The sequence below is a fragment of the Lepidochelys olivacea genome, assembly GCF_965140295.1.
Source record: "Lepidochelys olivacea isolate rLepOli2 genome assembly, chromosome: 2".
NCBI lineage: Eukaryota > Metazoa > Chordata > Testudines > Cheloniidae > Lepidochelys > Lepidochelys olivacea.
This window is the reverse complement of record NC_140412.1, coordinates 125,099,988-125,127,705: the sequence shown is the minus strand read 5'-3', so window position 1 is coordinate 125,127,705 and position 27,718 is coordinate 125,099,988. Positions and strand designations below refer to the sequence as shown.

At 42.5% G+C, this 27,718-nt stretch overlaps 1 long non-coding RNA gene across 3 annotated transcripts in view; it reads right to left on the bottom strand.

The window, feature by feature from the left end:
* LOC311517093 overlaps positions 1-20,676 on the bottom strand; it is a 45,938-nt gene extending 25,262 nt beyond the window's left edge. For all 3 annotated transcript variants that reach the window (XR_014710577.1, XR_014710578.1, XR_014710579.1), the window contains exon 1: positions 20,487-20,676. This is a non-coding gene — a long non-coding RNA (uncharacterized lncRNA). The remainder of the gene's footprint in view (positions 1-20,486) is intronic.
* Positions 20,677-27,718: the final 7,042 nt, after the last annotated feature.

Sequence of the window (27,718 nt, the reverse complement as noted above, 5' to 3'; positions counted from 1 at the left end):
GGTCTACCTTCTCCATCCACTTTTCACTTGAAAAGATTCACAGATGCTTGAGCTTTTTCCACAGCCCCTGCTTATGTCACAAAGTTCAGAGGAGTCCTCCCTAACACGCTTCGGATCTTAAAAAGGTATGGGAGATTTTCTTACAGCATTAGATGTGCATAGTGTTTTGGAACATTTTTCATAATGCTTTAAAAATATCCCAAATGAGGGGGAGGCACCCAGAAATCCAATCCTACAGTGCATGTTCAATATGTTATTTTCAAAGATCTAATCTAGATTCATAAATATTAAGGTCAGAAGGGACCATTATGATCATCTAGTCTGACCTCCTCCACAATGCAGGCCATAGAATCTCACCCACCCACTCCTGCAATAAACCTCTCACCTATGTCTGAGCTATTGAAGTCCTCAAATCATGGTTTGAAGACTTCAAGGAGCAGAGAATCCTCCAGCAAGTGACCTGTGCCCCATGCTACAGAGGAAGGCAAAAAAAACCCAGGGCCTATTCCAATCTGCCCTGGAGGAACATTCCTTCCCAACCCCAAATATGGTGATCAGCTGAACCCTGAGCATATGGGCAAGATTCACCAGCCAGATACCCAGGAAAGAATTCTCTGTAGTAACTCAGATCCCACCCCATCTAACATCCCATCACAGGCCTTTGGGCCTATTTACCATGAATATTTAAAGATCAATTAATTGCTAAAATCATGTTATCCCATCATACCATCTCCTCCATAAACTTATCGAGTTTAATCTTGAAGCCAGATAAGTCTTTTGCCCCCACTGCTTCCCTTGGAAGACTATTCCAAAACTTCACTCCTCTGGTGGTTAGAAACCTTCGTCTAATTTCAAGTCTAAACTTCCCGATGGCCAGTTTATATCCATTTGTTCTTGTGTCCACATTGGTACTGAGCTTAAATAATTCCTCTCCCTCTCCGCTATTTATCCCTCTGATATATTTATGGAGAGCTATCGTATCTTTTGGTTAGGCTAAACAAGCCAAGCTCCTTGAGTCTCCTTTCATAAGACAGGTTTTCCATTCCTCAGATCATCCTAGTAGCCCTTCTCTGTACCTGTTCCAGTTTGAATTCATCCTTCTTAAACATGGGAGACCAGAACTGCACATAGTATTCCAGGTGAGGTCTCACCAGTGCCTTCTATAACGGTTCTAACACGTCCTTATCTCTACTGGAAATACCTCGCCTGAGGCATCCCAAGGCCTCATTAGCTTTTTTCATGGCCATATCACATTGACGGCTCATAGTCATCCTGTGGTCAACCAATACTTCAAGGTCCTTCTCCTCCTCCGTTACTTCTAATTGATGCGTCCCCAGCTTATAACTAAAATTCTTGTTATTAATCCCTAAATGCATGACCTTACACTTCTCACTATTAAATTTCATCCTACTACTATTACTCCAGTTTACAAGGTCATCCAGATCCTCCTGTATGATATCCTGGTCCTTCTCTAAATTGGCAATACCTCCCAGCTTTGTATCATCCACAAACTTTATTAGCACACTCCCACTTTTTGTGCCAAGGTCAGTAATAAAAAGATTAAATAAGATTGGTCCCAAAACCGATCCCTGTGGAACTCCAGTGGTAACCTCCCTTCAGCCTGACAGTTCACCTTTCAGTATGACCCTCTGTAGTCTCCCTTTTAACCAATTCCTTATCCACCTTTCAATTTTCATATTGATCCCCATCTTTTCCAATTTAACTAATAATTCCCCATGTGACACCGTATCAAACGCCTTACTGAAATCTAGGTAAATTAGATCCACTGTGTTTCCTTTGTCTAAAAAAAATCTGTTACTTTTTCAAAGAAGGAGATCAGGTTGGTTTGGCATGATCTACCTTTTGTGAAACCATGTTGTATTTTGTCCCATTTACCATTGACCTCAATGTCCTTAGCTACTTTCTCCTTCAAAATTTTTTCCAAGACATTGCATACTACAGATGTTAAACTAACAGGCCTGTAGTTACCTGGATCACGTTTTTTTTTTCCTTTCTTAAAAATAGGAAGTATGTTAGCAATTCTCCAATCATATGGTACAACCCCCGAGTTTACAGATTCATTAAAAATTCTTGATAATGGGCTTGCAATTTCATGTGCCAATTCCTTTAATATTCCTGGATGAAGATTATCTGGGCCCCCCGATTTAGTCCCATTAAGCTGTTCAAGTTTCACTTCTGCCTCAGATATGGTAATATCTACCTCCATATCCTCATTCCCATTTGTCATGCTACCATTATCCCTAAGATTCTCACTAGCCTTATTAAAGACTGAGGCAAAGTATTTGTTTAGATATTGGGCCATGCCTAGATTATCCTTAACCTCCACTCCATCCTCAGTGTTTAGCGGTCCCACTTCTTCTTTCTTTGTTTTCTTCTTATTTATACGGCTATAGAACCTTTTACTATTGGTTTTAATTCCCTTTGCAAGGTCCAACTCTACTTGACTTTTAGCCTTTCTCACTTTATCCCTACATGTTCTGACCTCAATAAAGTAGCTTTCCTTGCTGATCCCTCCCATCTTCAACTCCCTGTAGTCTTTCTCCTTTTTCTTAATCACGTCTCTGAGATGCTTGCTCATCCAGCTTGGTCTACAACTCCTGCCTATGAATTTTTTCCCCTTTCTTGGGATGCAGGCTTCTGATAGCTTCTGCAGCTTTGACTTAAAGTAATCCCAGCCCTCCTCTGCCTTTAGATCAATAAGTTCTTCAGTCCAATCCACTTCCCTAACTAATTTCCTTAATTTTTGAAAGTCAGCCCTTTTGAAATCAAAAACCCTAGTCGCAGATTTATTTTTGTTTAACCTTCTGTTCAGTTTGAACTGAATTAGCTCAAGATCACTTGAGCCAAGGTTGTCCCCTACAACTATTTCTTCTATGAGGTCCTCACTACTCACCAAAACCAAATCTAAAATGGCATCCCCTCTTGTCGGTTCAGCAACTACTTGGTGAAGGAATCCATCAGCTATCATAACTAGGAAAATCTGAGCCCTATTATTATTACTAGCACTCGTCCTCCAGTCTGTATCTGGGAAGTTAAAGTCTCCCATGATCACGCAGTTTCCATTAGTATTTATTTTATTAAAAACATTAAAGAGGGCTCTATCCACATCCAAATTAGATCCCGGCGGTCTATAACACACCCCAAGCACTATCACAGGGGAGGGTCTAGTAGTTTTCTTCCCCAGTGTGATTTTTGCCCAGACGGACTCTGTCTTATCCATTCCATCGCTTCTTATTTCTTTACATTCTACCTCATCATTAATATACAATGCTACTCCACCACCTTTACCTTTATTTCTGTCTTTCCTAAACAGCAGATACCCTTCAATACCTGTAGTCCACTCATGACTACTATTCCACCATGTTTCTGTTATCCCTAGAATATCTGGTTTCACTTCCTGCACCAGTAGCTCTAGTTCCTCCATTTTGTTACCTAGGTTCCTCGCATTGGTGTACAAACATCTTAATTTTTGCTGTTTGGCCTCGCTCACATTCTTTACCCGATTAGGCACAGACATTCTACACCCAGTATGACCTATTAGACTGGTATCCACACTGGCCAAATCAGAACCAATTTTTCCTCTTACAATCAAAGGCACTTCTCCTTAGTAAAGTTTGTTTCCCTGCTGTATTTCAACTCTCAATTCCCAGCTGTTTTGGCAGGAGAGATTTTTTTTTTTTAGTGTGCTTTTATATAGATAGATACTATAGGGGAAGAAGTGTTTTATCCCCACTCTCCTCAAACTCAAAAATGGTTAAACAGTTTTCACTCAAAGCTTAAGAAAACAAAGCAACAACAACTTCTGGGCAAAAGCCAAGTATAGAAAATTTCAAGCAAAATGGTGAAAGTTTTGGGCTCCTTAAAAAGATAAGGTAAGAGCAGCAACTGGCAATCTTGCTATAATATAGAGATGGGATTGATGAAAATTCCCATATCTGAACACCCCTGAATCTAGGAGCTGGTAGTTTAGAATTCAAATCCAATCTGGGATCAGAATTTCTTAGCTAACATCTTTTTTTAATTGTCAGTAATAATACCACCAATCAGAAATCCACAAATTTTATAGGGTTGAGTTCAAAATTCAGAGGCTCAGACACATTTATGCTATATATCCTGCGGACAATACCAAGTGCTGCATATAAAAATGACAGCATATATAATATAGGCTGTGATTCTCAAAATCTGGTCAGTGGACAACTGGTAGTCTGTGGAACACTCACTTGTTATCCAGAGAGAGCTGGTTGGTCTATTGTGCTGGTTTCCAATTGATAAATTGCATAAAGAAAGCTAAACATATATGAAATAATTTCCTTATCTTGCTTTTCCAGGTAAGCAATTGATGCAATTGCCACAGCAATGTTGTTATCAGATCATAAATGGGAGGGCACGTGGTCTATACAGCTGAAAATGCAGAGGTGAGAAGTGCTTACGAGACAGTCTCTTTATTAAGTTGTGGTCCACACTATGGAAAAATTTGAGAATCCAGAATATAGAAAAACTTGTCCACTAAGGGTCTTGATTATTCGTTCGACTTTTGCCCAACATTCCTTTAATGAGCCCCAAAAATTTCACCTACATTTTTCATACCCAGAATTTCAGGCATAACTCTCTGCCACTTACCCAGATGTGCCCCTAATTAGTGAACTCAAATCTGTTGTCTAAGTGACAGCATTTTCTTCTACAAATTAACTCTGAGAGCAGAGAGTCTGATGCCCTGATTCTGATCTCCCCAGGTTTTTGCAATGCTGAAACTCCTGATTTACATCACTCTAACACTGTAGCAGATTTGGGGCCAAAATATCCAATAAGGAAAGATAAAGAATAAGGTGCATGAGAAAATGGACTTTGATTCTCTAACCAAGTGGATATTTATTTATTCAAACAGTCCCTGTTCATTATTAAAATACATGGCCAGGTTCTAGGAGCACAAAGAGAATTGCCGACGGAGTGACACAGTGATGTTTGACAGATGACATCTGTACAGATGCTGAACTCTTCCCTTGCCTTTATCAATCATCAGAACACAAATTGGAAAAGTGGAAACAGCAAGATTGGGTCAGATAAGTGCATATTTAAACATTTCAAAGGTTGGAGGGTCGGGAGTAGCGATCTGCCTCTGGTGTTCCATTAATTCAGAGACAGCTGTCATTTATCTTTTGATGGAAGTTAGAGGTGGAAATGCTTGACACAACATATCAAACCTAATATGGGAAGATAAGAACAATGTGGGCTCAATTCCGAAAAAGTGAGTTACTATGCAAAGAGGTTTTATAATTCCCCTACTGACATTTAACAAAGAACTTTGTCCACATTTCAGCAAAAACAAATTGGCCAGTTATAGTTTTTTCGTTAAAGCCTCATAGGACTCTTTAAATATTGAAGAGCAGTGAGCAGTGTAAAAGTGGGATTTTGAAATGCATGTAGGTAGGCAAAAAGTCAAATAAAAGGCTAGGAAAACATTTCATTTTGCCCATGGAAGACTGGATTGTGTGGTGACAAGTGAGACCTGCCCAATTCTTCAGATCATTCAGTACCAAATCCCATAAAAAAAAAAGAATGCTTATTCAGTAACTTCTTATAAGCCTGTCAAATAAAAGTGTCTTCTCTGAACTGCTACATCTTTAGAAAGAAAATTAATAACTAGAAATCAGGCTTAAAAGATAAAACTTTTCAAAATATGAAAGGGAAACAGGAGAAAATGTGCCAACAAAGCATACTTTTGTTTTGTATGTATTTGTTGAGGGAACGATTTTCAAAATGTTCTAAGGGATTTAGGAGCCAAGGGGACTTGAGATGGGTGAGACCTTGCTATGTGTTGAATTAACCCCCCCATTCAGACTGATAGGTGTGAACTCGCCTTTCAATTAACATAACTATAAGCATAAGCCCTCATGTAAGACAAAAGGTGTGCATGAAACCGCCTAGGAGTTTTAAACTGAGTATTGTTTTGTGTAGGTGTATGTGTGGGAGGAAAGAGCGAACACATGGAAACTGAGAACATACAAGAACAGAGAGAGATGCACAGGCAAAAAACAAGAAAGCCAAGCAGCAGCTTGTGAACACAGTGTGACCCTGGAAAAAACGAGAGCAAAAGCTTTGGGAACTTTTGGCTAAAGAGGCCTGGGGCTGTAAGCTAAGAAACTGCCCCTTTTCTTCTTCGTTTCTTCTGCTTTTGGAGAAGCAGGACTTTGTATCAAAGAAAATATCAGACTCTATCAATTTCTACTTCCAACTGGACCATCCACAGGGCCCTGAACTTTGACTACTCGTCAGTCAAAAAGGAACAACAGTGTGTATTTAGTTAGGGGGAAGATTTTCAAAAGTGCCTATGGAATTTAGGAATCAATAGGACATGTGCTTCTAAATCCCTAAACCTCCCCTTTAACTGTGTGAATTTAGGGTCAGATTTTCAAAAGCACTCAGCACGTGGCAGCTCCTGTTTTCTCGGTGGAAGCTGCTGGAGGCTCCACCTTTCTGAAAATCTGACCATTGGTGACTGGGTGTTGGCTTGATAGGGCCAGCTGCAGCTATTATATATAAATACACACGACAATTACAACACAAACAGTGGCAGTTCAAGCCTCCCCCAACTATGTGTAGTGCAATCTGAGAGCACTGTCTCTGGGGATGAGAGAGTGTTTTAACTGCCATGCTCATTTTGGAGCAGCATCAACTAGGTCCCATCTCTAAAAATAAATGTGCCCTATTATCCAAACACCAAGGAGAGACAAGAATTGGTTAGGGGGTTCTAATATGAATTAATGGGATGAAACAGAGAAAAGGGGACATCAACAGTGTGGTCTAGACACTAGACTGCAGAGTAGTCTTGCAGAGGTGGTGGAAGATCTATCATGAGAGTCTTTAAAAAGTCCCCAATCCTGCACTGTGAGCTGTGCGGACAGACAGATTGAGTTCAGTGGGGCTGTGTGTCGATGCAGCAGTTGACCCAGCAGGATGAGGACTTGACTTTGTCCTCTATATTAATACACTAATATAGTTTAAGCAACCATCAGTCCTTCACTGGCAGCATGAGGGCAACAGGATGACCAGAAACACTGACATTTTCAAAAGGTCAGTCATGCAATTGCTCATACAAAAAATTTACACACACAGCTACAAGAATGACTTGCTAAAGTGCATGTGCAAATGACTCGGGTTAAATGCAGAAGACCTGTTTCCTCTCTCTGTTACATCATTTTTCCCCAGTGAAGCAAACTGAGCTACACTAGCATAAAACTGGTGTGACAGAGTGGTGGCTCAAGCCCATAAACATTTACCACAATACTGTGTGTATCAAGTACTCCTTTTCTTTTCACAATACTGTGGTAAATGTACATTAGATGTACATTAACAGTGTGCATAAGGTTTTACATACGCATTTGTGAGTGTGACTTTTTGAATAAGATTCTAGACGTCTTTTCCATTTTTAGTTCCTATTATTCTACGACAAAATGGAAAAGAACCCATTTTCTGCAAAGCCAAAATATAGATAGATGAAAAGCATGGTGGGTTTAGTGTATGAGGCCTCCACTCCTCCAAATGGCTGCTAAATTGGAATAGTCCTGTTTAGAAAAGAAAGAGGACATCGGTCTTCATTGCTTTCAATCCAATGCTTTTCATAAGCACCTTTCTTATGATTAGTAAATAAAATAAGAAAAGTCTCTTTTAACAAGGTGCAGTTTTTATAACTAGCCTCACAGACTGAATGAAGCAGAGCTGACATTTGCCCCCATCAGAGTAAGAAAAACTGACGGTATGCATGCCTGTGATACAAAAGTGAACATAAATATCTCTCTGAAACCAGTACACTTCTAAACCATGAAAGAGACAGAGAGCAAGATCCTTTTCATGCCAATACAAAATCCAAGGGTTTTTATCACTTTATGTATAAACCTTTGTCTGAAAAGAAAGATATATATCCCTTCTATTTGAGGAAGGGTGTCAGCTGTTTATGTGTAAGATTTTTTTCCAGTGTATGCAGTGTAGATTATTAGAGACAAGAAAAAAAAGTCATGATATTGAAAAAGCTGAAACCAGTGTTTTGGGCACACATGAAAATACAAAGCTCCAGGTCTTTTGGATAAAAGGCTGTCATGATCAGTTAATGTCAGATCTCAGCTGACTCACATTCTTCCCAGGACGTTAGAATTGTGACAGCTAGCTCCCCAAAACTTATTTTGAAAAGACTAGGGAATTATCTTAGACATGGTGTCAGCAGTTACAACTCCACTGGTTTCACTGGAGTTTTACTCACTCACACCAGGTCTGGATTTGGCCCATTGCTTTGTAAAGCACATCGGGTTACGTTCAAGATAATGAAACAAATTATATTTTTCTATTCTATTTGAATCACACTGCTGGAAGGAACAAACAGTAACACTAAACAAAAATCTGCACATAAAGGGTCAAATTCTAATCACCTTTCTCTTCAGCTGCACTGAAGTAATATTTTACACCTCCACATATGCATGATACCAAATCATTTCACAAACTACGTACACAAAGCTGCCACTTAAATGCTGTTGGATTGGCAACCAACCAACCAAGAACATGCAGTACAACAGTAGGCAGAAAGGACATTTTGCCCATTATTAGCACAATGCACTGGATGGAAACCTTGGTGTCCATATGCAGTAAACAGAAACTTGGCTTTTTGAAGTAGCATGTGAAAGACGCATGGGGCCTGATCCAAAGCCCATAGAAGTCAGTATACTATAGGGTCACCAAAATTGGGTCACCAGAATGCGTCAAAGGGTTGTGTGACAGGCCTAGGGATGATGGGTTAGGTCCTGGCCCATGGCAGTGGGGTAGAGGGAGGTTGGGTACTGAAACCCGCCCTGCACTCACCCCACAGCATTAGCTCTTGCAGCTTCAGTCCTGCAGGGCTGCCTCGGCCTGGCTCCTCACTCTGAGCATTGCAACTTGGTGCACAGAGTTGCAGCACTGCTCACACTTGGCCCAGCCACCCCTCCATCCTGATGATGAGAGAGGCTGGGGGTGGGGAGGTAGGCCAAACCTGAGCAGGACTGCAACCCCAGAGATTGTAACACTTAGAGTAGTGAGCTAGAGGCCACAGCAGCCACCTCTGTGATAGGTATGGTGTACTTATTTAGTACTTAGGGCACTAATATGTATACTATATATCATGGGTAAAAAATGTTTAGTAAACCAGTAAACTAAAGCTATTTACTAGGTCACGACAGGCAATCAAGATTTAGAAATGGGTTCTGAGCCCAAAGAGATTGAGAACCACTTCTTTAGATGAGACCCATAACGAACCAATTGGATGGAATTCATTTTACCTCCTTCAGAAAGGTGAGGGCTAAGTTCAGAGACAAACTCAGGGTTTGCAGATCAGTCCAGTAAAGTAGTTCTGTGAAGCTCCATCTATCCATGTAATTTCCATTTTCTTCTATTTAAAAAAATCACGAGTATTTGACTTAGTATCAAAGTGACATTTATGTATATATATTCAGTTTATTTTTGTATTGTTCTCTTCTCTAAAATTATGCTTATAACAGATGTCAATAATTTGACTGTTCATTAAACCCAGCTACCATGCAAACAGAAGGATGGCCTTGTGTTCGACACTGAACTAGGACTCACGAGATTAGGTCTGAATGCCCAGATCTTCCACAGACTTCTTCTACAACCTAGAGCAGGTTCCTTCACCTCTGTGATTCAGCTTCCTGGCTGTAAATGGGTCTGATAATATTTCCTGTGTCCCGCCCTTTATCTGTTTTAGCTATTTAAACTGTAAATTCTTTAGGGCAGTAAGAGATTCTTTTTGTCTGTATAGTCCCAAGCACTATGAGGACCTGATCACTGTTGGGGCCTCTAGGCGCTACCAAAATTCAAGCACTGAAATTAAATAGTGAATTAGAGCTGCTGGCATAGGTGCTGACTCTGTGGGTGCTCCGTGGGCTGGAGCATCCATGGAAAAAAATAGTGAGTGCTCAGCACACACTGGCAGCCCTGTGGATCAGCTCCTCCTCCTCCCTCCCAGCTCCTCCCGCCCACCATGATCAGATGTTCAACGGCCTGCAGGAGGTGCTGGAGGGGAGGGAGAGGAGAGGGAGCATGAAGAGGGGGGAAGGATCAGGGAAGGGGCTTGAAGAGGCAGGGTGGGGGTGGAGTGGGGGCAGGGCCTGAGGCAGAGGAGTCGAGTACCCCCCAGCATCTCAGGAAGTTGGTGCCTCTGGCTGCTGGGATTATTTTTTCAATGAAAAAGAGGACAATTTTGACAACAAAATTTTCCATGAGAAATTTTCCAAAACTTTGATTTGCTCTTGGCATGAAATCATAGAAGTGCAGGGCCAAAAGGCATCTCAAGAGGTCATCTAATCTAGTGGTTCTCAAAGCCGGCCTGCCACTTGTTCAGGGAACGCCTCGGCACGCCGGACGGGTTTGTTTACCTGCCACGTCCGCAGGTTTGGCCGATCGCGGCTCCCAGTGGCCACGGTTCGCCGCTCCAGACCAATGGGGGCTGTGAGAAGAGCAGCCAGCATGTCCGTTGGCCCGCGCCGCTTCCCGCAGCCCGCATTGGCCTGGAGCAGTGAACTGCAGCCAGTGGGAGCCGTGATCGGCCAAACTTGCAGACGCGGCAGGTAAACAAACCGGTCCAGCACGCCAGGGGCTTTCCCTGAACAAGCGGTGGACCGACTTTGAGAACCACCGATCTAATCCATTCCACCATGCTGAGGCAGGGAAAAAAACTGCAGATACTGGGGCCTAAAGCCAGGACCTCACACATGAACTCTATATCTGTTATTTTCACAGTAGTAATATTATATGACTAAGTAGAGTAGTGTGAGGTGAATTTTTGCAATGTACTGTCTTCAACGGGAGAGCTACCCCAGATCAGGGGGCTGTGAGAGAGAACAGATTTTCACCAAAGGAGGCATTTACACCATATTTAGGTTTAACTCAGGATGATGTACAAAAATATTGAGTATAGAGATGGCTCAAGCTAGTCCCAACAAATAACTGATTCTGCACTACCCAATGAATATAGGCTGAGCTGTGTCCATTGTTGCCAGCTCTTTCAGTTTTATTATGAGTACCACAATATTTTCTGTGCAGCTCCTGACATCAAATGATTATGTGAGAATCTCAACTTTTATTTAAAAAAAGAAGGGCAAAAAAGTTTCTAGTTCTTATGGTTGCAGAGAGAAGCTTGAAAATGAGACCAAAGGCTCAAACCTGAAAAAGGAAATAAAAGAATACAAAATGTGTTTTTAATCTCATGGGTTTTTAAGACAACTTCATGATTTTTTTGAGGACTGGCTTATGATTTCTGAGTGGCAATACTCTGTGCCTTTAGAGCAATGTTGCAGTGCTACACAGATCCTAATGCTTCCAGGGGGGATATGTGGACTGGACAGTCCTTCCCATACCCTACTCTGAAAGACCAATCAGATCCATAAATCGGTCAGGGGGAGGGCATGTAGGCAGAGGAGAGGGGACATGGCTCCATCTCCTCACTGCCTGTTTTGAGTTATCTTGCACTGGAGAGGTTGCATGAAGCAGTCCCTGTGCTTCAGGGACCACAGTATCTGCAATTTTCATGCTGTTTCACAGAGACACTAGAGGGCAGGGGGTAGAGGGGGACTCTATCACGTGCACTCTATCACGCCTTGCATACCAGGGAAGCAGCAAGGCATAATATGGCTCTATATAATTAGTCAATGAGACAAATTAATACTAGAGTGATCACTGTTATTAGTGGGAGTAACTATAATTACATACAGCCACAATCGTAGCTTTCATCATGGTAATAACTGCTAGCAGACTGCCTTCCCCTCCATGTTAGTTTGGCTGGTGGGTTCAAATGATCAAGGGTCCCTTTGGTACCATGGAGATGTGCAAAAAAGAACCAGTTATGTGTAGCAGGTAAGCAGTTTGCCCTCTCCATTTCTTTTCTCATGATGATGCTGACGTTTTGCAAGGTGTAGCACCATTTGGGGAGTTCCAGTTGGTGGAGAGAAGCAATCACTGCTATTGTGGGGACGGGAATAGAGTTTTCCCTCCCAAGAACAGCACAGGTTCAAAGCACCAGGGAACAATCCAGGTTGGGGTAACTTGCAGGGGTGTGTGGGGTGTCCTCCAGAGCAATGCTAGGGGAAGTACTAGTTGTGGAGGGGACAGGAACAATGAGCAGGATCCTAGCAGTGAGAGTTAAGTTCATGAAGATCCTTGGAACATGGACATAAGCATAATATTTATTTTTCTACTTAAGCATGTAGGATGGGTTGCCCATTGTGATACTTTCCCACAGGCTGCAGTTCAAAATTCACTTTCAACACAGCAGATCATTGTTATTCAGACCTGCACTGGGCATTCCACTTCCTGAAAAAATGCATCTACAAAATGATCCCAATGCAGAGAGCTGCCTAAGTGACTTAAAAAGAAAAGGAGTACTTGTGGCACCTTAGAGACTAACCAATTTATTTGAGCATAAGCTTTCGTGAGCTACAGCTCACTTCATCGGATGCATACTGTGGAAAGTGTAGAAGATCTTTTATACACACAAAGCATGAAAAAATACCTCCCCCCACCCCACTCTCCTGCTGGCAATAGCTTATCCAAAGTGATCAGGAGAGTGGGGTGAGGGGAGGTATTTTTTCATGCTTTGTGTGTATAAAAGATCTTCTACACTTTCCACAGTATGCATCCGATGAAGTGAGCTGTAGCTCACAAAAGCTTATGCTCAAATAAATTGGTTAGTCTCTAAGGTGCCACAAGTACTCCTTTTCTTTTTGCAAATACAGACTAACACGGCTGTTACTCTGAAACCTAAGTGACTTATTGCATTCTAATAGTGTCAATATGTAAACATTACCCACTGGACGTCTTATTGATCCTCGCTACCAAACATGACATCATTATTAATAAAAATATAATGGGGTCTTATAAAAATGCAAAATAATAAGATATTAACCTAAGTAACACCAACAAATTGCAAACCTTATCATAAAATTGAAAAGCACTAATCAAACACTGTGCTCTTTGTTCATATCAGGAACAGTCAGGAATCATGCATAATGTAACAGTGCAACTGCTAACAACAACCTCATGAAGATAATTTAAGCCAGAGCTGGGCAAGCTCCAGAAAATTTGCCTAGAGAGCAAATTCCTTTCTTGTCTCTCTCCTTTTAAACAAAACAGTTCTCTGGCTTTGTCTGTCTCATCAGCCTAGGTGAGTCTTATTAAAAGGCAATGGATCATTTTAAAAGTTAAGAAAAATATAAACAGTTCACGAATAATACAAATAAAAACAACTAGCTCTGTCTAGTCCAATGGAAATCCCAAAGCGGTGTTCGATAGTAAACTGTTCAGGGCAGGAATCATCATATTCTATGTCTTGTAAACTATCACATATATTTACAATTTACAGAAATCATAAATGTTAATATAATGCCATCACATCAATGACTAAAATAATCATAGTAATTAGTAAAGGGCCCACAAACAAGAGCTGTTTGTATGCTATGGCTCAAAAAGAAGCTGGGAGGGGGAATGAGAGAAGCTACTGAGACAGGAGGACAGGGAGGACCAGCTGGTTCTGGCTGGGAAGAGGCTTCCCAGAAGTTCCTATTGCCGTCCCTGCTGGTGCCCTGTGCTCCTCTCCCACCACCTCAACAGCTGGTATCCTGTGTGACGACACTCCCTGCCTCCCATCCAGGAGCCAGTATCCTGTCCTGTCCCCCATCCCACCTACGTGGTTGGTGCTTGTGGTCCTGCCTCTCCCCCAGGCTGGGTTTCTCTACTGCAACCCACAATGGCTGGAAGGAGGGGCTGGGCTGGGCAGGGGAGTCCTATCTGCTCCCCAGTGGCTGGCCCAATCACATGCAACACAGTGACCACTCCAGCTCCTCCTCCAGGTCTCGCTCTCACCTCTGCAAGATATTGTAAATCCATGAAGCAGAAAACAGTTGTGGAGGGAAAAACTTAAAACCCAGAAGGAAAAAGAAAAAGACGCTCATTTTAATCTCCTAATTTTTAAGACAATCTCATGATTTTTTGAAGGGGGCTGACTCATGATTTTTGAATGATTGGGACTAGCAATACTGTATACGTTTTATGGTAGCACCTCAAGGCCTCAAATGAGATCAAGACCCTCTTGTTCTAGGCCCTGAAGATGCACGTAGTAAGAGAGTCGCAGTCACCAAAAAGTTTACAGTTCACAAACAGAAAAAGGGTAGAAAAGGAAACAGAGGCAGACAGATGTAAAGTGACTTGTGCAAGGTCCCATAACAGGTCAGTAACAGAGTCAGGAATAAACCCCAGTCCAAATCTTAGAACATAAGAACAGCCATATTGTTTCAGACCAATCGTCCATCTAGCCCAGTATCCTGTCTTCCGTTCTTTATTATAGTTTCAACCAATATAGCTGGTACTGAAGTTAGGCTTACCAGCCTGTAATTGCTGGGATTCTGGAACCTTTTAAAAAAAATTGGCGTGTCACATTAGCTATCTTCTAGTCATCTGGTACAGAAGCCGATTTAAGCGACCACTTACATTCCAGTTAGTAGTTCTGCAATTTCATATTTGAGTTCCTTCAGAACACTGAGGTGAATACCATCTGGTCCTGGTGACTTATTACTGTTTAATTCATCAATTTGTTCCAAAAGCTCCTCCTCTTGATACCCTATTAATTTAGCTCTGACCTGCTAGGAAAAATTAATAATCGCTGCTTGAGCCCAGACAAGCACTCTCAGTTTATACCTTTAAACATGAATCAATGTGAATTTCTCTGTCTTTGGCTTCGTCCCCACTGGTAATTCAGATAAAAGAGACTCTTCCTGACTGGAATTTGACAGGCACAGGTGGTACCGCCAGCTGCGGTTTTATCAGTGTTCTTGGCTCAGGAACTGCTCTTGTTCTTTCCAAAGTTCTTTTTAGTGATGGTGAAGAAGCAAAAAGGGAGGAGGAAAACATAACAAACCCTTGGTGTTCTTGTTCAACTGTTTAGTAATCACAGTGGGCGTCCCGAATTGCTATTCAGCATTTATTCACAAAATACCATAATAGGTTATTCTTGCAGATCTCGACCATGCTCCACTGATGTCAATGGGAGTTTGTCACTGATTTCAATGATAGCAAAATTGGGCCCAGAGCCGGGGAGAGGGTACATTATGGGAAGGGATAAATAAAATAGTTTGGATGTAATAAGAACTGACCAAAAGCTGCATTAAAAAAAATCAAATTTGAATTGGGATAGTTTTAAAGTTCAAAAATATTTCATTAAATGTGTATTTCATTTTATATTTTCATGTTTCCCTTTCCCTGATTGGACTAGAGGCAGAAGTGCCAAGATATGCTGAGAAATACTGTTTTTCTGGTATTTCCACCCATGTCTGGGGTCTCAAAGCACTTGGAACACAAGGCACTATGAGCGAAATCCTGGCCCATTGAATCAAAGGCAAAACTCCCATTGACTTCAATGAGGCCAGAATTTCACCCATAACAGTTCATATCGCACAGGACTGAAGGGCTCCAGGTATGATGTTCTCCCAGAAGTGGCTTGTGAACTCGACCTTGCCATTAGGGTTGGAAGGCTGGCTGCAGTTCTAACTTGGAATCATGTGTGCAAACTTGACTGACATACATGAAATAGCTCTTAGACTGGCCTACTAAAATGGCTCTGAAATTCTGCTTGGCCATAACTATATTCTGAAAAAATCTACTAAATTTCCCTTAAATTCAGCATGCTTTGATAAAGAGACAAAGATTTCTCTATACTGTACCCCAGAATTATGATATATAACAGATAAACAGGAGGGGAGCTTCCCCTATTTCCTTTTTACAGTATCATCCATGCCTATATGCAAAACACTTAATAAAATAGATCATGGCCCCAAACTCTCGTATATGTCATATTATGGCTATAAATTTAACATATCAAACAGGCATAATATGAAGCCAATTAGTACTCTATTAGTGAAGATCTGGACACACAAATATATAAAGATCTGGAAAGGGCCTTAGATATTCTTAATTGGATTGAAAAAAAAAATACAACGATACTTGAAAATATACCCCAGAGCCAGAATTTAATCTTACATATTAATGTATTTTCAGCCCTTGGATTAGGAAAACCTTTATATAAATGTATGTCACATGCTACCAACGCACAAAGTATTTGTAAATTACACACTTAAGGCCCAGCACTACCCATTGATGATGGGGAGTTTGTGCAGTAGTGATAAAAAAAATGAATAAACTTTTAGAATTCATAAAGAAGGAGATAGAAAAACGTATACTGAAAATGTTATCATGCAGATATTTAAATTAATGGTATGCCATCACCTGAAATACAACTTTTACTTCTGGTGATAAAGTTTCAATTCAAAGATAAAGTAGAAGTACAAGGAGTTCAGAGATAGATGGCAGAAGTGAGTAGATAGAGACAAGATATGTGTGAGGTGACATTTCTTATTGGACCAACTTGTGTTGGTGGAAGGTTCAAGCTTTTGAGCTGCACAGAGCTCTTCTTCAGATCAATAATTAGAAATTATTAGAGTCAAGGATAGACTCTCTGTATGAAGACAGAGTCAAACGAATAGGACTGTTTAGAGAGGAGACCAAAAAGGGGGGATACCAAAAGAGGTGCCTAAAACAATGGGTGACATAGAGAGGGTAACTGGGAGCTCTTGCTTATCCTCTTTCTATAGGCACAAGGACATATTCAAAGATAGCGAAAGGCAAAGAATATAAAACTGATACAAGAAAACATCACACCATATAACTGAGCTGTGGAACTCATTGTTACAAGACATCATTGAGGCCCAGAGTGTAGTAGGATTCAGAAAAGGATTATTTTTTTCCATGAATAACAAGAATATTGAGAGTTTCAGTATTTAAGACAAAACATTGTTTTAGAAGGGATGTGAGCTCTCATTCAGCCAAGCATCAGTCAATGACTAACTGTCTGGGTTTAGAAAGAAACTTCCCTTATAGGAGGTATTTTTTGCTTCAACTTCTTCCCCACTGGTAATTCAGATAAAAGATACTCTTCCTGACTGGAATTTGACAGGCACAGGTGGTATAATACAATGGTTGACATAGAGAGGGTAACTGGGAGCTACTACATTCTGCAACGTTTTCTGAGTCAGATGGTACCAGCCTCTGTCAGAGATAGGACACCAGACTAGATGGACCACTGATCTGATCTAGTATGGCAATTCCTGTGTTCCTAAATGTTGACAAAACATTTGACAGAAAAATGTGCTATAAATTCTATAATGAACAATTTAAGTTTTGGACTCTAATTTCATCCTCCCTACTGTATATGAATTATACATGAGGGCAGGTGTACTTTTTTCCCTTTAAATTCAAGGACCATGTGGTGAATGCTATGTCTATAGGCAAAGAGTGAAGTTTTTTGTAGGGGAGAGGCTAACCTGTTTTTTCCTTTTCTCCTTCAGCCTTGTTTCTTTATATACCAAGCCTCCTGCAACACGTTCACCATAGCTGTGATGCACATTGCACACTACTTACAATATTTTGTTCAAAAAGTTTGATAGGAAATAAGCATCTCTATTATTTATGGGTAATGGCCAAACCACTCCAGGAGACAAGTCTATCTACTAAGTTCTAATACTGTACTCATTACCATGGTATCTGAATGCTATACAATGAAAAATAAGTTAAAAATGGGAAAAAAATTCTTGTGCCTCTTGTTCTTCTTACCTTATGATGTGTTTGGAGGGTTTTTGGTCTTAATGGCTTTATGTGTACATATATATATAAAAATATCCCCATATTCATAAATATGCATATAGCTGTGATTCCATTCCATGCTCCTAACTAGTGTATGTCTTTGAGGATGTAGAGATGGCATTCATTAAAATGAGATTTTCAAGATAAGACAGTGAAGAACTGCAGACTTGCAAACCCCCAAACAAGGGAAGAAAACTTATATATATATATATTACTTTATGTCATAGCGGGTTGTATATCTTTGTATCTCATTGCAGAAAAGGGACAACGTTTGTGCCTTTAAAGTCTAACTTGCAATAAGCACAGCTCCACTTTGGCATTTGATCAAACTCAACTGGTCTTTAGTGTTAGGACCAAACAGTTTTCCCATTGATTGCAATGGAAGCTTCAGTAACAACTTTTAAACACAGAGTAAATCCCACAGACTCTATGCGCCCTCTTATTTCTCATTTGTCCATATTTGTTTTTTTGTTTTGTTTTAATGAAGGCATTTATGCTTTGCATTGAAACATGAAAAATGCCTTTTCACTTGGCCTAGCTACTCTTCTTTCAGCTGCATCTCTAATAGCTGGACCCAAATCTGCCATCACTGGGCACACTGCATTTCCATTGGCTTTATTTGTAGCTGCACAAATGGAAAAATGACAAGATATGGCTTTGTAGTGATGCCTGTTTGTCAACAGCAGACTAGGGGAATAGTGCATTATACAAGCAAAAAACTTGGAGAAGAAAGCAAACTGTTTTCTGTTCATTTACAAAGTAAATTGTTATTAAAATAATATGCAAATACTGTGTAACCCTTCTGCCAGGTGGAGCCAGCAGCAACCAGGGCCGGATTCAATATCTAGGGGGCCATTTCCAATGATACAACACAGAACCGGCTCAAGCTCCCACCCAGTAACCTCAGAAATTTACACACCACCCAGGGTGCCTCTGAGAGGCAGTACTTCCCCACTCACACGCACAGCGTCTGAGTGTAGAAAAGAAACTTTTAATAAAAGGAGGGAAGTAACTTGGTGTTAATTTGGGAAAACACTGCAAACATGGTTCATAAACATAAACCATGATTAGAAGACCCACCACCAAGTAGGTTGGACAGTGTCCTTTCCCCCTCAGGTTCTTAAGTCCAGCAACCCAAAAGCCCCCTTCACATGCCCAACCTTTCTCTGCACTCACTCACAGTTGCTGTGCTTGGTCAGTACAGACCCAGAATTCAGAGGTGCATCTGCATAGTTCACCTCCCACCCAGGGGAGGGAGGGTAAAGAGGCACCTTATTTGCTCCATTGCTCGGGCACTTGCTTGCTACCCCTCTCTGCCAGCCACCCTGCTGGCCACTCACTGGTTGCTCCCGCAGGCCACCTGTTCACCACTCCCGCCATGCCTTTCTGCCACCACCCTGCTGCCACCTGCTCACCGCTCTTACCATGCCTCTCCACCAGCTGCCCTGCTGGCCACTCATCATGCCTCTCTACCAGCCACCCTACTGGTCACTCGTCACGCCTCTCCACCAGCCACCCTGCTGGTTGCTCGTCATGCTTCTCTGCCACCGCCCTGCTTGTTGCACTTCTCTGCCTCACCAGCCACTCATTCACCAGCTGACTGTCAATCACCATCTCCTGCCGCCTGCCTCTCTGCTGTGATCTCTACACATCAGTCTCTTAGTAATTTCCAGGTCCGGGCAGGCAGGGCAGAAACACAGTTCTACCACATTACCACCACTGGTTTCAGTTCTGACTGAGCAATTTAACATAACAAAAGAGGCTCCTAATGAAGCCTATTTAGCTCTCTTCCTACAACAGTGGGGAACAGGTTAAACCAGTCTTAGAGAGGACACTTGTTGAGGGTCTGAAGACGTGGGGGGGGGGGGTTATCCACAAAAATGTATGCCTAAATAAATCTGTTAGTCTCTAAGGTGCTACTGGACCCCTCATTGTTTTTTGTGGATTCAGACTAACATGGCTATCCCTCTGATAATTGTTGAGGGTGTGCAATCTCATAGCTAGGAGACCTGTCTCTTGCCCCCTCACAGAGCTCTGACATTTGTGCCCTCAGCTTACCAAGGTTATTTCAACTAAGGGTGACCCCCTCCTTTGGAACAGGTTAAGCACAGTCCTACTTTTCTGTATTCCCACAATAATTACAACATTGGTAACCATATTTCATTACCCCTGCATTTAGCACTAAAGTGATTTGTACCCAACCCTAGCCAAGTTGATCACTTTGATACCATAGTATCTGCTAAATATGTAAGCAAAGTAGGAACAAACTGTATTTACATAAACATACTCAAGTCTCTTCCCCTTCCAGCTAGCTGTCAGGGAAGCATTCATTCAGACCCTGCATATATCTGCATACTTTTATTAAATTAATCACAATACTTTAAATTTAATTTTAATTTATTTTGCTAATAAATCATAAGATGAAAGACATTTGGTAAAAATGTTGCCAGGCAAACTCAGCAATAACTTGGCTTGGGGCATGTGTTTTCTTCCTGTTTGTAACACTGTAGAACTTTGTTTCCAAAACAGAGAAATAAAAATAACACTAACAGCATAGCAGCATTTTACACAGCGAATCAGAGTGCTAATTAGTGAGCAAAATCCTTCATTCCTTTTGCAAAACAACTTTGCAATATAACAGCCAGTCACTAGCATTGGAACTGTGATTTGCACACTACAATGTGCTGTAACTCTATGGGATTTTCATTCTCCTTTGCTAGACATGGAATTTCATTACTCACCTGCAAGCTAAGAAAGGGCTGTGGGAGGTCCTTCATGCAGCATAACCTGTGTAAGGGAGGGGGAGAAAGAGGAGCAGGATCTCCACTTCCTGTGTTCTGCAAGCATTTCCTGTATCCCAAGGCTAATACACACAGCCTGTGTAAGCAGTGTGAGCTAAGAACCGCACAATGAAGCAGGAGAATATGCTTCTTACACCTCTTGGACCACATAAGAAATGAGTGAGCAAGCTATATTGTACACAAGAACCTCAGAGTTAGGAACACTAGAGTTAGGAACTGACCAGTCAACTCATTTGGAACCAGATGTAGGCAGTCAGGCAGCAGCAGCAGAGATAAACAAACAAACAAAGCAAATACAGCACACTACTATGTTAAAGTTCAATGACTACAAAAAATAAAGGGAAAGTTTTAAAAAAAACGATTGGACAAGATAAGGAATCTGTTTCTGTGCTAATTTCATTTCAATTAAGATGGTTAAAAGCAGCATTTTTCTTCTGCATAGTAAAGTTTCAAAGCTGTATTAAGTCAATGCTGTAAACTTTTGAAAGAACAACCATAACATTTTGTTCAGAATTATAAACACTTCATAGTTCTGAACAACCTCCATTCCTGATGTGTTTGTAACTCTGAGATTCTACTGTCCTTTGTTCACTACTATTTGAAGAGTCCTTTAAAGACTGACCTCCTAAGACCCAATCAAAACTTTTAGGGGTTGCCGTTGAATCACAAACACAACCTCATCCTCCCTGAATCTGCCCCTAGCCCTTTACCCTGCCCCAGGTCTGCCTCTGTGCACTCCTCTCTCCCCACCCAAGTAATCCACTCCACAGATGTTTTATCTAAACCAGGATTTAGGCACACACTGTGTGGTAACAGCTGTGTTCCTCAATTTGTGAGCTAGGAACCAGGGAGTGCTTAGTATCTGTGAGTGCCCAGTATGCTCAGCCAAGAATCTCCTTTAGGTTTCCTATACCTGAATCCCGTCTTTTCTCCATCAAGAGGGACAACACTCTACTGTCCCTCTTCCCTCCAGCCCCAGCCTGCTTCAGCAGCCCTCTTTCACCCTAGTAAGAATATATTAGCTCTCCCCTTTTAAGCAGTATTGTGTGTTAGTACAGTACTATGGGTTTGAGGTGCAGCTGAACCCACTTACACAGCCAGTTCCCCTCCTCAGTGTATATACACACACACACACACCACTCAGTCTTCTGCTTCCAGCCTTTTCAGGTTTCTCCACCCCAACTTCCTGTACTCATCCTCTGTCCATAGCCATTTATTACAACGGCCCTCAGTGAACTTCATTACTACTGAAGACAAATAATTTCACTGCAATTACTGTTTCCAATGCATTATCCAAAGTATTAAAGGAGCATTATACATTAATTTGGTTGTTGTTTTTATTCCCTTGTTTTACCATCCTAAGAGAAACTGGAAATTAGATTTGATTTACATATACATGTGCTTACAGCAAGTATATTTTTCAGTGTTTCTGGAAGCCACTTCTATATGTCTCCTAGGTGGCTGAGCTCTTGCAATCTAATAGTAGTCTAGCTCTGCAGCATCTGTTATGCTTTCTACAATATCACACACACAATTTACAGTTTTAGGGCTAGATTGTAAATGCACAATCTGCCCTGTGTGTGAGGCAGTGCATAACTGCATTGCTCCAAAAGTAGCACAGGGGAGAAATGGTGCCTTAGAAAGGCATGACTCGTACCCTGTTTGCCCCTTTCTCCAAGGGTAATGTGCTACTGGCCCTTACCAGTAGTGGATTCCAATTCCCTGCCTGTACACCCACTGTCCTTCCATGCCAACACAATGACTGTGGGCAGATGCAAGATTCCACCCACTCACTGCCCCTTTCCACCTACCTTTTCAGGCCTGGATCCAAGGTCTGGCAAAGCCATGCAGGGGTGTATCTCTTACTCTCCTACACAGCTGTGTAGGCCAGGCCACCATATGGCCCTTAGTTACAAGCAAGTGAACCATTACATCAGGGGCCCTAATGACAAGAGGACTCCACAGACAACACTGGCTGTGATCAAACCAACCTTCCTGTACCCTAATGCACAGGAAAGACTGGGAGAAAAGTCAATGCATCCACAATAACATATATTAATTTTCTAGCTCCACCCCCTCACCCCAACCCACTTGAAAAGAGGTGTGTGCATGCATGCAGCAGCCAGAGTGGCTACTATGCCCACATACCATTTCCTTGGGCCATAGGTTGGGAAGAGGAATTGGCCGTGTAAGTGGGTTCTGTGGCATTTCAAAGCCACAGTGCCTGCATCATCCTTCCACTAAGAACACGTTAGCATTCCCCTTTCGGTAGAACTGTGTGTTATCCCCTTGCTCCATATCATACATCATCTTATGAAACACCTGAAATCATTACAATGCATGCTTATTTTGAGACAGCGGCACAATCTGATGTTTTGACATTAAAAATCTTTGGCAAATCCGTTACTCAGTGCACAAAGACTGAATCAGCCCTTCTCAAAGATTTATTGTTTTAGGTCCTTCATATCAGACATCCATTCACTTTGCAGAGCAGCTTCTTTTAATAATTCCACTCAGGCTTTCAGCACTGCTGCTGTCACTGCTGCTCCTGCACTATAAGTACAATCAATAGCTGGGTGGACAAAAATTAAATCATTTAATGGATTTCTGGTTGAGTTGATTTAGGTCACAGGGTTGCCCACCGCTTCTGGCAGCCAACATGATTTCATATTCCTGTATTGTCATAACAATGCACATTTCCACTTGGTTGCTATCCTGTGGCATGTCTGAGCAGAGAATACAGCTTAGCTGGGGCATGTGAGGTTACGAGAGGAACCTATCATAGCTACGGTCACCGGCACAGAGGTTTCACATCAGCTTTGTTGGTTATTACAGTAATGGCTATCGGAAGGGTCTGCCTAAAAAGCATGTTGCTTTCTTTCCCTGGAGAATATTACTGTTGAAAACCATACCTGGTCTGCAAGTGTAGACATTCAGCCTTTTCCGGTAGGAGGCTTGTAATAAAGTATATTCCTTTGCATGGTATACGCAGTTGCTGCCATTGAAAAGTTGCTTTTTACCAATAATTACCACACCATGTTACCGGAGATACTTCAATTATTTTCTCTTCTACTTTTAGGGAAATGGGTAAAGGGTCCCTGGTTGGCATAATAGCTCTACGCTTCATAGGTCCCAGGGGACAACGGGGTGCCTAAAGATTGGCAATCCCTGGTGGCAAAATGGCCTATAGGTTGCTCTAATTTATGCCAGGCTAGCTCCTACCCAGAGGTCCTGCACTGAGTACACTTTGGGCAAGCCAGAGAATCTATATATAGTACAGCACTCTATTCACCCCCACTCACTTAGTCTTCCTCCAAGCTTTTCTGCAGGCAGAAAACCAATACAGTGATGGTCTGCCTGGAGCTGGGTTTCAGCACCTTAAGGAGCCCACACCCTTCACTATGGCATGAGGCCCTGAGCTGGATGGGACACCTGAGAAAGCAGGTGGGGCTGGAGAGGACAGTAGCTTGCCAGACACCCAGGAGTACCACTGTTATGTCCCCTCAGCCAGGAGTGTCATAGAATCCCAACTACACATTATAGCTGCCCTCCCCTGACAGAAAGCTCTGGAAATCTGTGTTGGAAGCACCTGGTACAGCTATCTCTGTTGGCACAACAAGGTGTAGTTTGAACACACAACCTGCCATCGGTGAGGGTAGCGAATCCAGCCCAGAATGTGCTAAACATTATGGTCTATTGCATCAATATGTAATCATAAACCTGCATATTACACTATACCTAATCATAGATTTTTTTTTACAGAATGTTTTAGCTACTCGATCGCATGCAATGGCTTGGAGTAAATAGGCATTTTAATCTGTTTTTAATTGGCATGTTATACTTCTGAATCAGGAATAAAAGGAATTAATAAATGTTACAAAAATGGAATGGGATAGCAGCTAAACTTGAATAAAGGGATTATAGTCTATGGAGTAAGTAAGTATTTATAAATTAATTTATAAATATATTTGAAATGCTAATCATTTAACCACCAGGCTATAACAGCTTGTTGTGCACCATTATAATTTGTCATGTAAACACCATATTTTGAAACAAAATAAAACCATGAAAAAAGAAAATAGTAAGTGTGTGTAAACAGCAGTAGCCTTAGCTAACCATCATTCATGTTGTTTGTTGTTCTTGTTGCTTTTTTTAAATCAACTCTGTTCTCTCATTGGGGAACCCAAAACAGTTTTGCATCTGGCCAATTCAATTTCCCTTGAAACTCTTATCATTTAAGAAGAGCTAATTAAAAACATCAGGCTAGATTGTGGCATATTTGCACCAGATCAGATTCTAGTCCATATATGTGCACTCTGACTGCTTTGCAACAGTGCAATAATGCTAGATCTTAGGTACATATAAGGCCCCCATTACCCTACTCTCCAAGTGCCTCACAGTCTTTAATTGTGTTTATCCTCAGAAAAACCCTGGGAGGTAGGAAAGTGCTAGTATCCCCATTTTATATACGGGGAACTGCGGCCCTGATCCTCAACGGCAGTTAGGTAGTTAACTCCCATTGATTTAAGCACCTAAACACCTTTGAGGATCTGGCCAAAGTCCCACAGGAAGTCCGTGGCAGAGCAAGTACTTGAGGTCTCCTAAGCCTCCTAAGCCAGGCTAATGCCCTGACCAGTGTCCTCCCATTTTTTGAACTCCATCCACTCATCCCTTTTCCCCTCTCCATATGTCATACACTGGGTGCTAGGTACTGGCTACTCCAGCTCTACGTCTCTGCAGAGATTCCTGTTATACTGGGAGAATTCCCAAGAAGTCAGTTAGTTTCTCAGCTGATTAGGATGGGGGTAGTAGCTACATTTTCTGACAAACTTATACCTCATGAATAACATGGGATCATTGGACCCACGAGAGTTAAAATTTCACTTATACTGCCTTAAGCGTCAGTGTTGCAAACTGACACTCTGTTCAGCATATGTAGGAGTTGGGTAGCAGAAATAATACGAGAGAAAGAGGGAAAGAGAGAGTAAAAGTTGTCAGATTGCCCATGGTGAAACTGTCTTCAATAGTTTCCATTTGCATTGTCTTCAAGAGAACTGATTTTTCTCTTGTTGAATATATTACCATTGTTACAGCTCTTTCAAATTAAAAGAAAGGAGAAAAATTGGGGTCCTCGATAAATATGTGATTTGATTTGTGCTCTGTCAGTGATGGATGTATTTAAATATTCCTGACAGAGAGTGAGCAGGAGATTTCTATTAGGGATGCAGTGTGCAACCTTCTAAAGCAACAGGAGCCTTGCATCTGGAGTTTCAGAGCTGCTAAACCAACACAGCCGGATCAGAGTTGAAAGTTCGCTTCAGCTGGGAACTCTCAAATGAAGCAAAAGCAGAAGGGAAGGGCTCAACCTCTGCTAAACCAGGATCATGTGTGTTGGGATCACCACAGTGACCTTCTCCCATCTTAGGCTGCTGTGCTAGCTTTTTCTAAAGTGACTCTCTCAATAAAAATTGTCTAGTGTAACCTAAAAATCACAAGCAAAATATTAAAGAGAGAGGTGTGTTTCTGTGAGTGTGTGCATGCATATTTTAACACATAAAGTAAACAGCAGCCTCTTAGCTGGGGTAAATCGACATAGCTCCACTGACATCAATATCCCTAATAGAAATTGATCCCTAATAGACACTGAAGTCAGTACTTTACATCACTAAGGATCTGGCCCAGATTTACTTTAAATATTTTAATTCATCTTTGTTTTTGTAAAGAGTGATTTTTTTTTTAATTTTTGCATGCTCATTGTGATTTTATTAACCCTTCAGAGAAGTTAACACACCAGCAATTCAGCTCATCCTTTCACCCATTCCCACTTGACTCATGTGCACACTGGGACAGCAAATTAATTGCAGAGGTGCCCCCTGTGTGTAGGGCAACTATATGTCCCATTTTGGCTGGGTCCCTTTTTTAAACCCTGTCCCGGCCATCCCAATTTTGGGGGCAAAACTGGGCATCAATTGGCAAAAACAAACGGGACAAAGGCACAGGTTTGCCAGAAAAGTGGGGTGCAACCCCTAGAAGAGCACAGAAGAAAGTGTGGGGGGGAGGAGCAGCAATGCCAACCCTGCACAGGAGGGAGGGCTCAGGAGAGCGGCTGGGGCTGGGCTAGCCCCATGTGGGCAGGCGGCAGAGGGGGTCTTGGGCCAATCCCATCTGCAATGGGCAGAGGGGGGGCCTCAGGCCAGTCACACATGCATGGGGAAGAGGAGGGCCTTGAGCTGGTCCCACATGCGGGAAGGAGAGGGGGGACTCAGGCCAGCCCGATGCAAGCACATAGGAATGGGAAGTAAGGATGCGGGGGGTGCTCCTATCCTGTCTGCTGGTCCTGTGCCCCTGCCACCCGGGGTCCCAGCCAACAGCCCCACTGCTGCCCCGTGGCTCTGTTGCAAGCCCTGGGTCCCGTTTGACCACTGGCCCGGAGTCCCGCTCAGCCGCCGGCCCTGGGGGCTCCACAGCTGGCCCCAGGGTCCCACCCAGTTGCTGGACCTGCGCCCAGAGGCTCTGCTGCCAGCCCCATGCCAGGGCTCTGCATCTGCCCCTAGCTGTGGCCCCAGCTTCCACCACCTTACCCCTGTTTGCATCCCCTCCTCCTGGAGCCACAGCCCTGCTCCCAGCCCCAGCACTAGGGGGCAGTGTGGGGCGCAGACAGGGGTAAGAGGGATGCAGCTCAGCACCCTCACTCCAAAACCTGTTCCAGCACCACTGTGTGGGCAGATGTCAGGCAGGCCAGGGGGCTGGGAGCAGCCCCATGCAGACGGGCAGCTGGCAGGCTGGCAGGGAGGCAGGGGCCAGCCCTGTGCATGAGCAGGCAGGGAGGCTGGGACCAACCCTGCACGTGGGCAGGCAGGGGGCTGGAGCCAGCCTCATGGGCGGGCAGGCAGGTGGGTGGCAGGCAGGGGGGCCTTGGGCCAACCCATGTGAGGGGGTGCGGGCGGCCTTGGGCCAGCCCTGTGTGGTGTCCCATTTTCCCTTTGGGAAAATATGGTCACCCTACCTGTGGGGAATGGTAGATTTAAGTATGCCAGATTTATGTTGTTTAGGCAGCAAAATTAGGAGTCCTAGAAAATGGAGTAGGGGCTGAAAAGGGGATGAAAAAAATCATTGTCTCAAACCTGTTGGCTTTGTAAACTGCTTGGCCCCGGGGGAGGCTTAGGGGTGGG